The sequence below is a fragment of the Sorex araneus genome, chromosome 1 (genome assembly GCF_027595985.1).
Source record: "Sorex araneus isolate mSorAra2 chromosome 1, mSorAra2.pri, whole genome shotgun sequence".
NCBI classification, from domain to species: Eukaryota; Metazoa; Chordata; class Mammalia; order Eulipotyphla; family Soricidae; genus Sorex; species Sorex araneus.
Window position 1 is genome coordinate 38624989 of NC_073302.1, and position 18015 is coordinate 38643003.

The following is an 18015-nucleotide window of genomic DNA, read 5'->3' on the forward strand; positions in this document are numbered from 1 at the left end:
TGAAAAACAAATTATAGATACATTTCTTTCTTGTTCATGTGCAACCACGCAGCAATTTGAGTGTGCCAATCATGTTGTTTTCTGCCCTAATATGTGACAGAGTACATAGAAGAATAAAACTACCCTCTTAATTGGTGTCAATACTGTAAAATAATTTGTCATTCTGGAAGATGGCCCACACCAAGACATTGCAAATGGTATCATTTAACTCTCTTCAACAGAGCACAGAGTATTTCCTGTTTAATATTTCTTGCATAACATACTGTTGCCAATTTTGGGGGAGACACCCTTATTATATAGAGAACATGTCTGTTCTACCCAAATTTGCACAAGGCAAGTTTGTGTCAACACTATTCAAACCGCAGATGTAGGCCAATAAACTTTCTAGCAGTTTCTAGTTAAACGGTTACTATAACATAAAGTTTTGAGTCTCACACTGCCTTGTAGGTGTGAAGCTCTGGGTTAGATTCCTGGCACTGAAGGAAAAAAAGTTTATGAGTCCTTTCATTTTCCTAGCATTTGTGTTGGCAATTATCCAGATCCTAATAGCTAAACTCAGTTTCCTTTGTCTCTTCAGGATTTGAATTCAGCATTGTCACTAACTGCAAATAATCCATTTATAATTTTTTGGTTGGTTTTGTGGACCACCTCCATCTATGCTCAGGGTTGACTCCTGGCTCTACATTCAGGGATTATTCCTGGTAAGGCTTGGAGCAAGGCTATGTAATTCCGAGGATCGAACCTGAGTTGGTCATGTGCAAAGCAAGCACCTTACCTGCTGTATTATCATTCCAGATTCACAAATAATCTGTTCTCAATTAGCTTTGTAGCAAAGAGCATAAATTTTGAAGAGAGACCAATAGGGAAAGACTATGCCTAATGTCACTTCAGGCTCTTTTGATAAATACTTAGTTTCATGGACTAACAATTTCCTAATTTGTAAAATGGAAATAATTAAACCAACACCATGGATTTGTTTTGGTGATTAAGTTAAAATGAGGTATATGTGTGTACATATAACAAATACACAGTACCTAGCAAAGAATAGCTTCAAGTACTAAATAAACATTTTATTATTAATGAAATATGTTAAATTACTCCTCTTAGGAAAACTTATGACTTGTGTAGTGTTCTGTGTTACACACAACTGAATTTGGTCTGATTTATTATTTCAGCTCTTTTTGGTTGAATGTCTAGTTTATAGGATAACAATTTCATTTCCCTGAGCATTTTTCTCAGTCATCACTCTTCCTTAATAATCAAGTGAGGGATTCATATTTATGACATATTGAGTTATTTAGACCAACCAAATTCTTTCTGCCAGGTGTGGGGGCTGTAATTTATACTCAGGATTGTCATTTAGCACTGAATTCATAACATGCAAATTTGGAGCTATGAAGTTTATATGTTTGGGGAAGTGAAAAGTAAATAAATAAGCAAACAGAAAAGGAAGAGTAACCAAAGAGCCAAAAGAAACGATGAGGACATTAGCATGCATTCTTGTTCTTGGTGTCCATTTTCTCTTAGATCTGACCACATTTCTGCTCTTCAATTTTGAAACCACATTCTTTTTTTTTAATTAGTGAGTCACCGGGAGGGTACAGTTACAAATTTATCCATTTTCGTGCTTGTGTTTCCCTCATACAATGTTCGAGAACTCATCTCTCCACCAGTGTCCATTATCCACCACCAATGAACCCAGTATTCCTCCCACTCTCCACTCCTGTCCTCCCTCACCCCACCCCGCCTCTGTGGCAGGGTATTCCATTTTGTTCTCCCTCTCCTTTTGGGTGTTGTGGTTTGCGATAGGTGTATTGAGTGGTCGAAACTACATTCTTATCTTCCTCTACCAGAATTAATTTTTCCGTACTCTGGATTGTAATTTATTTGAGGGAGGCAATAAAAATCATATGGGATATGATTACAAGTTTGTGTAAAATATATATTCTCTTTAATATATCATGTATAAACAGTGCCAGGCTATCTTTTAGGACAGAAAACTTAGGAAATAAGTTTTGAAAAATTGTTCTGAACTTAAACCTAGTGCTTCTTGTAATTAATTACTGCTACAGAGGTATTGTCCTTCGTGGATTCTATCCCTATAAAATTGGAACATGCCAAGGTGTTGCCATGATCCAAGAGGTCAAGGTTCAAATCCCTGCCCTTCCTTGTGGAGCTAAGTCACCCCAAGTTTGTCCTGTGCTGTGGAAGAATCTCATGGGTAATCATGCACACAATGAAGGGGTAATATCACATATCTCAAGGGACAACTGTATGTGAATATCCTTGAATCTCTGGTTCCTTTATCCAGTGGGTGAGTCCTTTGAAAAGAACAAAGTTACATGCTGCCTTTTATAAGTATTTAATACTTTAAATTGAATCTGGTTCTTCTTGCCTCCTTATCTGTCTGTGGGTTCATCTTCAGGACGGCCATATTTCTTACTAGTCTCAAGAACTAAGTCAAGTGACTCATCACTTGATATCATACAAATCTTTGTCATTGGTACAATGAACAAAGGAGATCTTCTTGTAGGAAGCTACATATGAACTTAATAGTAGGACCCTTGTTCACAAAGTTTGATGTTCCTACCACTAATTTTCCAAACTATAAACCACAGATACCTACTTATATCTGAAGATATTAATCAGCTACCAGGTTTCTGTTAGTGACATTGGATCATTTTCATTTTAGAAGGTACAATTGATTTCACCTTGACTGAAATCAACATCTCATGAGTATGAATTTCCTTTTCTCATGTCAAGACCTTAATAATATCACCAACTGAAAGCTCACAGAGAATTTGTGGAAATGAAATAGGATCCTGAATGCTGCTTTATTAGTAAGTCCAAAGGATTCATTTAGTAAAGTAGGTGTAGCTATGGACTCATGATGATAGCATCCTCTAAGCATTATAGACTGGATTATCTAGAAGTAACTAGCTTAAGAGAATGACATAATGGCTTTGAAAGCACAGCTAAAGTACCAGCTTCAAGATAATACTCAAAGCTGGTATTGGATATTACTGAGGCATCATCTTTCAGAATATAGGATGTTATGGCACTATCTCTTCAACAGGTATGAAAAATGATCCAGGTTAGTAGAACAAGTAAACCTGGTTACCATCACATCCATTCCCCTGGTAACTTACTTAGGGAATTTGTGCTTTCTAACTCTAGATCACTAAGTTTTGCAGGTTGAAGATCCAATTTGCTTCCAGCAGAGAACTTAAGAAAAGTTCTATTAAACGTTTTAAGCACTTTGTTGAAGTATAACTCACATATCATAAAATTCATTCATTGTTGGGTACAGTGGACTGGAGCGATAGCACAGTGGGTAGGGCATTTGCCTTGCACACGGTCGACCAGGTTCGATTCCTCTGTCCCTCTCGGATAGCCCAGCAAGCTACCCAGAGTATCTCCCGCCCGCACAACAGAGCCTGGCAAGCTACCTGTGGCATATTCGATATGCCAAAAACAATAACAAGTCTCATAATGGAGATGTTACTGGTGCCTGCTTGAGCAAATTGATGAACAATGGGATGATAGTGCCACAGTGCTATGGTTGGGTACCATTAAATGACTTTAAGTATATATATGTACATATATATGTGCACATATATACATATATATGTACATATATATAATTCTACAATGTTCACTTCAAATCAATTAAAAACATTCCCATCATAATCAAAAAGTTCCCTCATGCCCATTTTCAAGTAATCCCCAGATGGAGTAATCCTAATTCCAGTCCTGGGTAACTACTATTATACTATTATACTCATTGGTTTCTCTAGAGACTTCAGCTAAATGGAGCCATACAATATGTATCTTTTGTGTATGGAATCTATTATTTGGTGTAATATTTTTGAGACTCATCCAGTTATAACATTTGCTCCTTTTTATTGTGAGATAGTATTTCATCATTTAAATGTACTGTGTTATGTTTATTTGTTCACTCACAGATGGACATTTGGATTGTTTTCAGTTTGGCATCATTATGAATAACACAAGTAAGGAAAAAAACAAGAATGACACAATTATGAATACTTATATGAGATTTGTGAGTCGTGTGGTATGAATGCATGTAACTCTAGGAAACTGTCAAAACTGTCACTTTGCTTCTCAAAGTGGCTGTATTATTTTAATTTTCTCTCAGTTATGTGATCCCTGAGGTCTCTGGCTAGGGGGCATGCCTGGCAGTGCTAGGGGGACCATATAATGTGTGTGAATTCAAACCATTGTTGCAGCCATAGCCGCATGCAAGACCAAATACCTAACCTCTGTACTATCTCTTCTCCCTCTTTTTAGTCTTTTTGCCAAAATTCTTCTAGTGGATATGTAAGAGTATCTCATAGTTTTAATTTGCATTTTCTTGATGGTTACTAATGTGAAGCATCCTCTCATGTACTTTTGAGACATTCATATGTCAACTTCAGAAATGATCTGTCTAAGTATATGTGGCACATTTGTCCGGATTGTTCATGACTAGGCTATTAAAGGAGGTTCAGTAAATTCTAAAACATAGAAATTTTACAATGTGCATTTTCTAACCACAATGTAAAAATATTAGAAATAATTAAAAAGGAAAATAAGTAGGAAAATAACAAATAGCTAGATATTTTTTAAAAGTTTCTAGGTCTAAGAAGATAGCTTGAAGGATCAAAGTGCAGTATTGCATGTTTGTAGTCGTAAAGTTTGATCCAAGTGTTTGGTGCCCAAGCACTGTCTCCCGGTGATGCCCAAGCACTGCTGAGTGCGGGGGCCCTGATTTCACCCAGCACCAAACCATCCTGTACAGTTGGCTGACTATCACGAATAAAGTGCAGCTAGAACTCTTAGGCATTGTAAGTAGTGGTGTAAGATGATGCAAATGTGTTGCAGAACATTGGCCAGTTTCTTATAAAATCAAGTATATGCTTATGTTATGACCCAGTAATTGGTCAAATATTTAGAAGCCAGCCACTAAAGAGGAGAGAATTACACACAGTTACACATCCCAGTAGGAAAGAATCAGTGGTGCCATCTCAGAGGCTGCCAACCTATTTCAGGTTGCACAACACAGAACGTCTCCCCTGGATTTGTGCTCTAATTTCTGTCCCAAGGTGTTTCTCAAACCAATACTCAAGCCTAAGATTTGTGTTAAGGTTTAGCACAAGATAGTCTTCCCCTTTTCCTGTTCCTTTCCTGTATCCTCATGTGCATATTGCCCCTCATTTTTCAAGTTCTGATAAGTAACTACCTCCTTGAAGTCCCCTTCCCCCAGTCCAGATTCTAGAAGTTTTCCCAAGTGTTTATAGTCATACCCTGAAACACTTGGTTTAGAAGCATTGTACTCACAGCTGCTGGTTTCATGGTGTCTTGGAAACATGGTGTTCCTAAATAATTCCACTCTCCCAGATGCTCTTTTCAAGAATTTTAAGCATTTAAAAAAAGAGTTTTAAGCATTTAAAGTTTACAGAAATTAATGTAGGATATGTAAACATTCCCCTGATGTCTGTAAGTGGAGTAAGAATGGAAAATTCCAGAAGAAACAAAGAAAAGAGAAAAAGAAGTCATCCTGGAAGGCTTGAAGCATAATTGGGTATTGGGGACATTGTCCCAGATGTGTAAACAGTTTTCTGACTTGCCTTATGATTCCATTTCTAAAAACTTTTAATCATTTCAGTGGAACCAAAGTTTAAATTATAGTGCTAACTTCAAATCATCTCTTTCGTGTAGTAGTTGTTCTTTTGGAGATGCAGCTAAAAGAGAATGAAGTCACCTTGGGAAGAACTGGCATTCGCCCTTCTTCAAATCAAGGGTGAATTTCTCAGCCTTGGTCTTTTTTTTTTTTGCTTTTTTTTTGGGGGGGGTCACATCCGGCAATGCACAGGGGTTACTTCTGGCTCATGCACTCAGGAATGACTCCTGGCGGTGCTCAGGGGATCATATGGGATGCTGGGATTTGAACCCAGGTCGGCCGCGTGCAAGGCAAATGCCCTACCCGCTGTACTATCACTCCAGCCCCTCAGCCTTGGTCTTTTAAACCAATTTTGTGATTTTTTGACCACATACCTAAGCCATAGAGATACCGCCTCAGTTGCTTGCTGAAAAAAAAAAAAGGTGAGAGTTTTTATATAAGAGTAATCCTCAGTAGAGGAACAGTTCCAGTTTTGGACTTCCTTTTTTTCCCCAAGGGGTTTGGACTATTAGGAGGGAAGAATGTCGGTGGTATCACAAAGATTGAGGGCCACACCAAACCACTTCCTCCTGGGACAGAAAAACGTAAGTGGCAAGAATTCTGTGAAACTTTACAGTTTTATTTTATGAGCTCACACAATTTCAGAGACATTTCCCAGAAAAAAAGCCATGGCCCCATGTTTTAGGGTCTCATCTTGAACAACTTTGGGGAACATTATTCACATTGTATCTATGAAAAGGTTGAAGTTGTCCTGGGCCCCTCCAAGGTCAAAGGAGTCACTGTGGCTTGGCCTTGGAAGGGCCTCGAGGGCTGAACCGTACTGAGCCCAACTTCCCCACTTTAACAAGAGCAGCTCTGTTTTGTGCTTTGAGGTTCTGAACTGACGAAAACAAAGGTTCTCTTCCTCCAAGAGTTTGAATATTATTGATCTCTCAGTCCCAACAAAGAGGAAAGGAAGTATTGAAGTCTGAGAGCAGTTAGGTTAAGCAGAACACAGCTCATATCTCTGAGTTTACTAGTGGCTTTCCATAAATTTGATGCAATTCTAGAAGGAAGCTTAACTACTACCTCATCAGTGAAAAAGGAAGGAAGAAAGAAAGATAGAAAGGAAGAAAGAAAGAAAGAAAGAAAGAAAGAAAGAAAGAAAGAAAGAAAGAAAGAAAGAAAGAAAGAAAGAAAGAAAGAAAGAAAGAAAGAAAGAAAGAAAGAAAGAAAGAAAGAAAGAAAGAAACCAAGCCTATTTGGTGCACTGTGAAGAAGAAAATGCTAAGCTTTGCACATAGGGAGTAGGTGGCTTGAGGTATAGTAGAGTCTTCATCATCAAAGGAGACCAAGCTAAGATGGAAACGCCATACATCATCATGGTGCAGGAAAAGACCTAGAATAGGAGAGAAGGCTGGATTACATTACATAGATTACTAGATTATCCATCACTAGCATAAATAGTGACAGGATATTAGTCTGAGTGACATACCTAGCATCTGAGCCAAAGGACTCAAAAATGGTTAATTTCCACTGATTTTGGGGTTTGGTTTGGTGTCAAAATATTGAATGTAATCAAAGTAGAGATAGAGTATTGTGGAAATAGTCTGCCACACAGGTAGGGGGAGGGTTGGGATGGGGGAGATGGGTTTTTGGTGGTGGAAAATGTGCACTGGTGAAGGATCGGGTGTTTCATCATTGTATGACCGAGACTTAAATCGAAAACTTTGTAACTGCTCTCACGGTGTTTCATTTAAAAAAAAAAAAAAGAAAGAAAAAAATTCCACTGATTTCTGAGTGGACATTCACAAAGAGAAAAGACGGCCTAAAACATTGATAAGGGAAATACTATTCTCAAATGCTATAATCCACTGTGGGCTTTTGGAGTCTATCCATTTTCTATCTTTGTGGAGCATCAGATTAGATTCAAACTATACAGGATATACCAACTTTCCAGAGCATGAAGCTACCTTGGAGAACTCTACTTTTTTTCCTTCATCTCTCCATGGCCTATCTCCTTCTGTCTTTAAAGATCACAAAAAAGATTCTCCATGAATTCTGTTCCCATCAATACACTTAGTGTCCTTTGGGATGTTGTGACTCTCCTAAACCATTCTATTTCCCCTCCCTGATATAGTGTGAAACCACTTAAACCAGGGCCACCCCTGTTCCTCATAGGAATTATTACACAGAATAAATACATACTGGGTAATAAACAAGTATTTTGGTATAAGGATGTTTTAATACAGTTGTTCTAATCAAAGTTGGTTTGTTAAAAACAAGTGCTTTTTTTTTCGTTTTAGCCTGGGTCCAAGGGGAAAGAAAACACAAAGGTAGCTCACAAATTTATTTTAAAATTAATTCACATATTGGACTGGAGAGATAGTACAGTGGGTAGGGTGTTTACCTTGCATGTGGCTGACCCAGATTCAATTCCCTGCATCCCATATGGTTTCTGGCCACTGCTAGGAGTAATTCCTGAGTGCAGAGGCAGGTGTAGCCCTTGAGCATTGCTGGGTGTGGACATAAATAAATAAATAAAAAAAATTAATTTATAAATAACTTTATTGGGTGGGTGTCTGTGTTCAGTTCTATGGACAAAGCAGAAGAAAGAAAGACCATCTCTGTGACTCTTTTATTCTAGTATGAGTGAAAATACAAAAGAAGCAATGACCACAGTGGATAAGAAAACCAAAGAAAATGTTGTTAAAAACTGCACAGTATAGGAGGACTGAAGTCTAGCATATAATTTTGTTTCATCTTGATATCCTTAAGAACTATAGTAGAGTTTTCTTGGGAGGGGATGGTTGTTTAAAGTTTTATGACAAAAGTCAACAAGATTAATGTGGAAGAATCTTAACATGTGAAAACGTGGATGGAACAGTGGTAATTTCCCAAACAGAACTGATAGAGCCAAATCCTAAACCAGAAACTATGAGCACTAGGCCCAGTCGAGACCCCGAGCGGCCGCCAATGAACGGCTCCTCCGCTCCTGAGAGGCCATGATCCCGGAGGCACACAAACCAATTTTGTAACCCAGCGGCTTCTGGCAGAAATTTCTCTGGACTTAATTACTAAAATACCAGAAATCCAAAACATCCGATTAGATCATTAGATGAGTCTTCGCGACCTCATATGCTCTTCATTCTCAGTAATAGATAACAAATTATCAAATGATGCCTTCTCAGCAGGTCTGATTGTTTGGGGAAAATTCCAAATAATAATAGTGAGTTTTCTGTTGAAAGATTGAATGCAATCAAAGTAAAGAGAGAGTAAAGTGAAAATCATCAACCACACAGGCAGGGTAGGGGGTGGGATGGGGAGTATAATGGGGTTCTTGGTGGTGGAACATGTGCACTGGTGAAGGGATGGGTGTTTGATCATTGTAGGACTGAGACTTAAACCTGAAAGTTTTGTAACTGTTCTCATAGTGATTCGGTAATAAAAAATAAATTAAAAATAAAGCTTACTGTTTAAGGCAGATAATATCATAATGGCCATCAAGGCAGGACAATTACTGACCTATTCATGACTATGTTGTCAGTATTTAATGCAAAGATACTCAATAAATACTCAAGGAACTTCTGAAAAAAAAGAATATTTCTGATAGAAAGTGTTTCTTCAAACAATGTTACTTTTGTGATACCCATTCAGTTGAAAATATGCATAACATTTATATTTGTATCACAGTGAAGAAAATATGCTAGAAAAATCTACATTAAACTACTTACAAAACTTAAAAGAAAAGTAACTATGAGCACTAAGTAACAAGCAGAATCACAACACAGAACTCACAACACCAGGTCATGAGTTCATATCCTGCTACTAAAATAAGAGGTAACCCCACACATCCCTCCATCCTGCCCCATGATATAGGTCAACTCCCCCTTGCCTACCCCAACAAAAGTTTTTTCCTCTAGAGTTTATCCTCCATAACTCTCAGGATTAAGGGAGGCACAGTTGAAAACAAGGTTACTGTATTATTCCAGCGAAAGAAAAAAATTTTATTACAAAGGATTAATAATCCAATAACTTCTGACCTTGGACCAGAAGTACCTTCAAATTCAAAAGAAAAAGTGATTTCCAGTAAATTCCTAGCACTCCATATCCTTGAATGATTACATTTATATGTTAACTGGGTCATGCAGTGCCCAGATAATTGATCAAATATCATTCTCAGTGTGTCTGCCATGGTGCTTTGTTTCATTTCATTTTTTAATGAGCTCCACTACCCAACTGTGGATGGGCCTTATAAAATTCTTTGAGGGCCCCAGATTGGTTTTTATTTTGTCTTGTTGTTGTTGGGTAGGGGTAAGTAAAAGAGATTTTTTAAATATATCTAATATATTTTATTTATTTATTTATTTATTTATTTTTAATTTTCTGCCTGACAATCTTTCATTTGGATCACTGGTATTCTTTCCTTATTTTTTTCTTATCTTTTTCCTCATTCTCTACACCAAAAACTTCTGTGGAATGCCAGTTCCATCACTTGTGCCACCTGCTATAACCAATATTATTAAACAAGAAGGGAGAGTTAGACAAGATGCTACTCCATGAAATAAAAGAGGACATGAGGAAATGGAAACATATCCTCTGCTCATATTAGGGAGAATCAACATTGTCAAAATGGCAATACTCCCAAAAGCATTATACAGATTCAACTCGATTCCTATAAGGATACCCATGACATTCTTCAAGGAAATGGATCAAGCAATCCTGAAATTCATATGGAACAACAAACACCCACGGATTGCTAAAACAATTCTTGGGGAAAAGATGATGGGAGGCATCACCCTCCCCAACCTCAAACTTTACTACAAAGAGGTAATAATCAAAACAGCATGGTACTGGAAAAAAGGCAGAGCCTCAGACCAATGGAACAGGGTGGAATATCCCTACACACAACCCCAAATGCATGATCATCTAATCTTTGATAAGGGAGTAAGAAATGTGAAGTGGAGCAAGGAAAGCCTCTTTAACAAATGGTGCTGGCACAACTGGATAACCACATGCAAAAGAATGGGCTTAGACCTCGACCTGACACCATGCACAAAAATCAGATCAAAATGGATTAAAGACCTCACATCAGACCACAAACCATAAGGTACATTGAAGACAAGGTCGGCAAAACCCTTCACGATATTGAAGCTAACGGTTTCTTCAAAGATGACATGCAACTGACCAACCAAGAGGAAACAGAGATAAACAAATGGGACTACATTAAACTAAGAAGCTTCTGCACCGCAAAAGATACAGTGGCCAGATTACAAAGACAGTCTACAGAATGGGAAAGGATATTCACCCAATACCCATCTGATAAGGGGTGATAACAAGGGTATATAAGGCACTGGTTGAACTCTACAAGAAGAAAACATCCAACCCCATCAGAAAATGGGGCGAAGAAATGAACAGAAACTTTCCCAAGGAAGAGATATGAATGGCCAAAAGGCACGTGAAAAAGTGCTCTACATCACAAATCATCAGGGAGATGCAGATCAAAACAACTATGAGATACCACCTCACACAAAAGAACAAAAGCAACCACTGTTGGAGAGGATGTGGGGAGAAAGGGACCCTTCTAAACTGCTGGTGGGAATGCCGACTGGTTCAGCCCTTCTGGAAAACAATATGGGCGCTTCTCAAAAAATTAGAAATTGAACTCCCATTTGACCCAGCAATACCACTACTGGAAATATACCCCGAAGAAGCAAAAAAGTATAGTCAAAATGACATCTGCACTTATATGTTCATCGCAACACTGTTTACAATAGCCAGAATCTGGAAAAAACCCTAGTGCCCAAGAACAGATGACTGGTTAAAGAAACTCTGGTACATCTATACAATGGAATAATATGCAGCTGTTAGAAAAAATGAAGTCATGAACTTTGCATATAAGTGGATCAACATGGAAAGTATCATGCTAAGTGAAATGACTCAGAAAGAGAGAGACAGACATAGAAAGATTGCACTCATCTGTGGAATATAAAATTACAGAGTATGAGACTAATATCCAAGAATAGTAGAAATAAGTACCAGTAGGTTGGCTCTATGGCTTGAAAGCTGCTCTCACATACTGGGGGAAAGGCAGCTCAGATAGAGAAGGGAACACCAAATAAAATGTGGTTGGAAATCCCACGCAGGAAGGGAGATTCGTGCTGAAAGTAGACTAGAGACTGAACACAATGGCCACTCAATACCCCTATTGCAAACCACAACACCCAATTGGAGAGAGAGAACAAAAGAGAACCCCCCCTGCCACAGAGGCAGGGGGTGGGGGGAGATGGGATTGGGGGGGTGGGAGGGATACTGGGTTTATTGGTGGTGGAGAATGGGCACTGGTGGAGGATGTGTGTGCGAACATTGTATGAGGGAAAAACAAGCTAGAAAGTGTGTGAATCTGTATCTGTACCCTCATGGTGATTCACTAATTAAAGAATAAAATAAAAAAAATAAAATTTAAAAAAAAGAAGGGAGAGTTAGAATGTTCTGAAGAAACTAACCGTAGTGTATCCATATTGCCAGGAAACAGCTGTCCTGTTTGAGATGTTGCTTTTGCTACCCAAACAGTCCAAACATTAGATCTTAGAAGTAGAGATAACCAGACCCCAGGGGTGCACCAGTCATGTCAACCCCATAACATGGAGACAGGACACAGGGGAACAACCACTCAGAAAAGTGTTCTAATGACAGGATCTCACTTCTGAGATCACCTGACCTTCTCAAGCCCATAACTGCTATTTCTGTGAAACTCTCATAGAAAGCTAGAAGCTCACTCTGAAGTGCATGGATCCATTATGGATTCATGATTATGAATATTTTTCAACTGAATGGATACCACAAAGTAACATTGTTTCATGTTATGTTATTTTATACTCCACAAATGAGTACAGTCCTTTTATGTATGTCTCTCTCTTTCTGACTCATTTCACTTAGCATGATACTCTCCATGTCTATTCACTTATAAAGCAAATTTCATGACTTCATCTCTCCTAATGGCTGCATAGTATTCCATTGTGTAGATGTACCAATGTTTCTTTAACCGGTCGTCTGTTCTTGGGCACTCAGGTTGTTTCCAGATTCTGGCTATTGTGAACAGTGCTGCAATGAACATAAAGGTACAAATGTCCCACAGCTTAGAAACTGGCCTCACTTGCTGGGGGAAAAGGCAGCTCAGAGAAGGGAACACCAACTAGAGGATGTTGGGAGGACCCATTCGGGTTGAAAGATGCGAACTGAAAGGAGATTGGTGGTGGGGAATGTGCACTGATGGAGGGATGGGTGTTTGATCATTGTATGGTTGTAACTCAAACATGAAAGCTTATAACCGTATCTAATGGTGATTCAATTAAAAAATTTTAAAAAGCACAGTGCACCAAAAAAAAGTAACATTGTTTGAACAAACACTTTTTTATCAAAAAGTCCTGTGCACTTTAGAGACTAGGCTTGAATAGAAGCTCAGATTTCCTAGAACAAAAAGAAGAGGGGAGCTTCTAGGTCACTTGCACCCTGGAATCCTGCAGTGGTTTTACAATCTTCTCTGTCTACTGTGGACTGAATGAGAACTCTGATCATCAGAACTGAGATGAGTCTTCCTCTCTCTTGCTTTCCAGTTGCCAAGCAAGAGGGGTAGGAAGAGAGATAAGCGGGGAAGAAAGTATTTCTGGAAGAACTTCAAAAAATAATTGGGTCTTGGGGACGTAATCCCACATGATTATAAGTTTCTAAACTTTACTGCTTTGATTTCTACACTCTAAATCTCTTCAGGGACTAAAATAATCCCAATAGCAGACTGAAATTTACATGGCTTTATATATGTCATGGATGGTCCTTTGTGGATTTTACCCAAACACAGAGCAAAGATCAGGAAACTGAACTTTCACTCACTTCAAGTTCTAAGTCCTTAGGCTGATACTTTTAGACAAGATTGGCTCTTTTCAGCTTTCAGACTCCTCCAAGACTCAGAGAAGTAATTTTATGTATCAACTTACTTATGGAAACAATAAGGAGAACTTTTAAAAGAATGAAAACTTTTTTTCAGGGGGAGCTATACGCAGTGGTGATCAGGGGTCACTCTTGGCAGTGCTTAAAGGACCATATGCAGTGCCAGGAATTGAACCAGGGTCACGTGCATGCAAGACAAACACTAATCTGTGTACTATCTCTGTGGTCTCTAAGTAAATTCTTGACTCTATCATGTGAGACTAAATGCCATGGAGGGACTTAGCTGAAAGGAAAAAAGGGCATTTCATCTGCCTCATCACACAAAGAGTCCAAGAATGAAAATTCACAAGAATATTTAGTCTGTGGGATGAGATAACTTTCAAAATAATCTATTTCAAACTGAATATTAGGAAACATGTTCAGGAAGAAAAGAGGACACAAATATTCCTGTGCATAGAATGATTAATAAAAATCAGTTCTTTTGGTAAGTGTTTCATAGAAATATGCAGTTGAGTAAGGGAATGAATGAATGAATGAATGAATGAATGAATCATTCAGTGTTCTGAGGACTATAAGAGAGAATTATTAAATATAAGGAAGATACTATCTAAAAGTTCCTGGACAGGGAACTTGACAGAATCAGGTCAACAATAACAAATGAATAAAACCAGTTAATCATATCCTTTTATGTCTCAAGGGGAAATATTCAAGTGAGTTATAATTATTTGCACAAGATAAATTAAATAAATTAGTCATAAATGGAATAACAGGAAGTATCTGGGATGCTTATCCTGAATGTGATAGGAAAACTTTGTCCCATAGACATTTCAAACATCTCTCATCAAAGGCACATAGGTTTTATATTATTCTTTACATTTTACTTACAACAATACAAAAATGTCTCAGGTTACAAGATGATACCTTTCTTTATGTTTATGTCTGCTTTAGGCATCAGAGAATCATGAAGATTGCTTCCTGAGATCTACCAGGTGAGAGCAGATACATCACAAACAGGTCCAGTTGAATTGCTTCTGGGTTAGGGTTCATTCTCCTGGGTCTCTCAGCCCACCCAAAACTAGAGAAAACATTCTTTGTGCTCATCCTGTTGATGTACTTGGTGATCCTGTTGGACAATGGGGTCCATATCCTGGTGAACATTCTTGACTGCCGTCTGCACATGCCCATGTACTTCTTCCTGGAGGACCTCTCCTTCCTGGGCTGCTATACTCTGTTCCCCTCATTTTGGACAGCTTCCTGACCCCCAGGAAGACCATTCCCTTCTCATACAGTGCCCTGCAGATGTTCCTCTCCTTCACCATGGGAGTCACAGAGTGTATGTTCCTGAGCATGATGGCATTTGACTGTTAAGTGGCCATCTACAACTACACTCAGGTACCTTGTGGTCATGAGCAAGGCTGTCTATGTGCCCATGGCAGTCAGCGCCTGGGCAGCTGGAAGCTCCACTGCCGTGGTGCAGACATCCCTAGAGATGAGACTGCCCTTCTGCACAGGCAACATCATCAACTACTTCACCTGCAAGATCCTGGCGGTCCTGAATTGGCCTGTGCTGACATCTCCATCAATGTCATCAGCATTGTGGTGGCCAATGTGATCCTTCTTGTGGTCCCAGTCCTGTTCGGCTGTGCAACACATTATAAGACACTTCCTACCCATTTTCCGTAATTACCACTCCATATTTGACGGAGTTCAGAAAGTAGGCATGCTCTTAACTTATAGTTAAGTATTATGGCACTTGGCCTGGCCCATGATGCCAGGATAACTCACAGCTTACCCTGGGTTCATACAGTCCCTGGTCAGGACTCTGCTTTTGGAGTGCTAGGAAGTAAGGGCAACTGAGGCTTAAGTCGAGATGCCCCGGCGTGAATATTATTCGGAGTCAACTAACTTCCAAGTTACAAAAGCATAGCATTAACTGTCTTCCTGTGCCTATACAAAAAGGACATTGCCCTTAATTAACTATGCAAAGGACATAAGGAGAAGAGAAAATCCATATTTACAAGTTAACAGAGTCTGATTAGGGGATACAGGTGATTGACAGGTTGGGGAAATAGAACACAAAGAAATAGGTTACAGATAAACACAGAGGAATGGGAGTATCGTGGGAGCACTGTGATGGGAGTAACCAATAAACTTAAGCTTCCTCTGGCACAGCAGAAACTACAAACCAATGTTACCCTATGCTCTGGGTGTGGCCAAACAGTTCTTTTCACATAAGCTCACCTCCCTCTTGTATGAGGTGGTGACCCCTATGTTCAAACCCATCATCTATAGCCTGAGTAATAAGGATGAGGATGTGAAGACCGCAATGAGGAACCTGGTGAATCAGAAATGCATCTCCTGGTGGAAAAGCTCAATGACTCCCTACTCTCAACTCTCATACCACAGGTCAAAAGATTCTATGAAGGACCAACATCATGGAAGTTTACATAAGTAAATCTAAGCCCACGCAATATACTTATAGAGAAAAGACTCTATGTGCCCAAAGCATATATTGTGACATTTAAAAGCACTTATTTTGATGCTCCACATCGCTAGTCATCAGGGAGATGCAAATCAAAACAACAATGAGATATCATCTCATACCACAGAGACTGGCACACATTCAAAAGAACAAAAGCAACCAGTGCTGATGTGGATGTGGGGAAAAGGGGCACTCTTTCACTGTTGGTGGGAATGCCGACTGGTCCAGCCTTTCTGGAAAACAATATGGACAGTCCTTCCAAAACTAGAAATTGAGCTTCCATATGACCCCGCAATATATCTGGGAATATATCTTCTGGAAATATATCCCGAGGATGCAAAAAAGCACAGTAGAAATGACATCTGTACCTATGTGTTCATTGCAGCACTGTTCACAATAGCCAAAATCTGGAAACAACCTAAGTTCCCTAAAAGAGATGACTGGTTAAAGAAACTGTGGTACATCTACACAGTGGAATACTATACAACTGTTAGGAGAGATGAAGTCATGAAATTTGCTTATAAATGGATAGACATGGAGAGTATCATGCTAAGTGAAATGAATCAGAAAGAGAGGGACAGACACAGAAGGACTGCACCCATTTGTGGAGTATAGAATAACATCACATGAGGCTGACACCCAAGAACAGTAGATAAAAGGGCCAGGGGGATTGCCCCATAGCTGGAAGGGGAGGGGAGAAGGCAGATGGAATGGAGAAGGGATCACTAAGAAAATGATGGCTGGAGGAATCAGCTGGGATGGGAGATGTGTGCCGAAAGTAGATAATTGACCAAACATGATGACCCCTCAGTGTCTGTGTTGCAAGCCATAAAGCCCAAAAGTAGAGAGAGGGTATGGGGAATATTGTCTGCCATGGAGGCAGGGGGAGGGTGGGAAAGGGGGGGATATGCCAGGGATATTGGTGGTGGGGAATGTGCACTGGTGGAGGGATGGTTGTTTGATTATTGTCAGATTGTAACCCAAACATGAAAGCTTGTAACTATCTCATGATGATTCAATGAAATTAAAAAAAATAAATTAAAATTAAAATAAAAACCCTTATTTTGTTAGCAATTATTCAAGAGTGTAACTCAAGAGTAGTTCATAATTATTTTCTGTATGGCATTAAACAAACTGATGTCAAGTAAAGCAGAGTAACAATGCTACTGTTCAACTCATGAATAGCTTTTGTCTATAGATAATTACAATTTGAATTTAGTTTCTCATTGGCATACCTCTTTGATCATATCTGATAAAGTCCTTATTGTATGTTCCGTATCAACCCTTCCTATTCCATATTAAGTAACAGAAATATTTCTATCTTTAACTCATTGTTTCTTTGTTCTTAGAGCCATATTAATTCCTATATGGTTTCCTTAATTGTTTCCTCTGTATGTCTTCACAATTAACCCCTCTTCCTTCACAATACAGCCATCAATCGAGAAATTCTCTATATGCTTGGAAAAAGTGGAGAATAAGAAAGAAAGTTGTGGTAAGTTAATACAAAATCTCAGGTCTTCATTTCTCTTTTGAAGGTACATTTTTTCTGTGGGTCTGTCCCTAAATAGCATTGTCCTCCCATTATCATCAGAATAATGTAGAAACTAATGAGGATCCAGCGGATTCTACTAACCACTTTACCAAGGATATAGCCAAGCAGTGATCACAATTTGCTTTCTGCTATAGAATTTTCAAAGCCATACAAGGGAGAAGGAGGTGAAGATCTCTAAGAAATATGTAAGAATCATTCATAAGATAACAGAGGAGTTACAGACAACTCTTAATAAGTAGCATTCTAGGAGTCCAGGTAGAAGAACATTTTTAAAAACTTCTGATACTTTTATAAACTTTTAGTCCAGTGAGAGGAAACAGTGTAACAATCAAGATAAGCAGCTTTGCTGAAAAGATTTACTGAAAAAATTGT

The 18015-nt window shown here is 38.8% G+C and overlaps 1 pseudogene; it reads left to right on the forward strand.

Moving 5' to 3' along the window:
* The first annotated feature begins 2957 nt into the window (after positions 1-2957).
* Positions 2958-15292, forward strand: LOC129401932 (olfactory receptor 13C7-like; annotated as a pseudogene).
* Positions 15293-18015: the final 2723 nt, after the last annotated feature.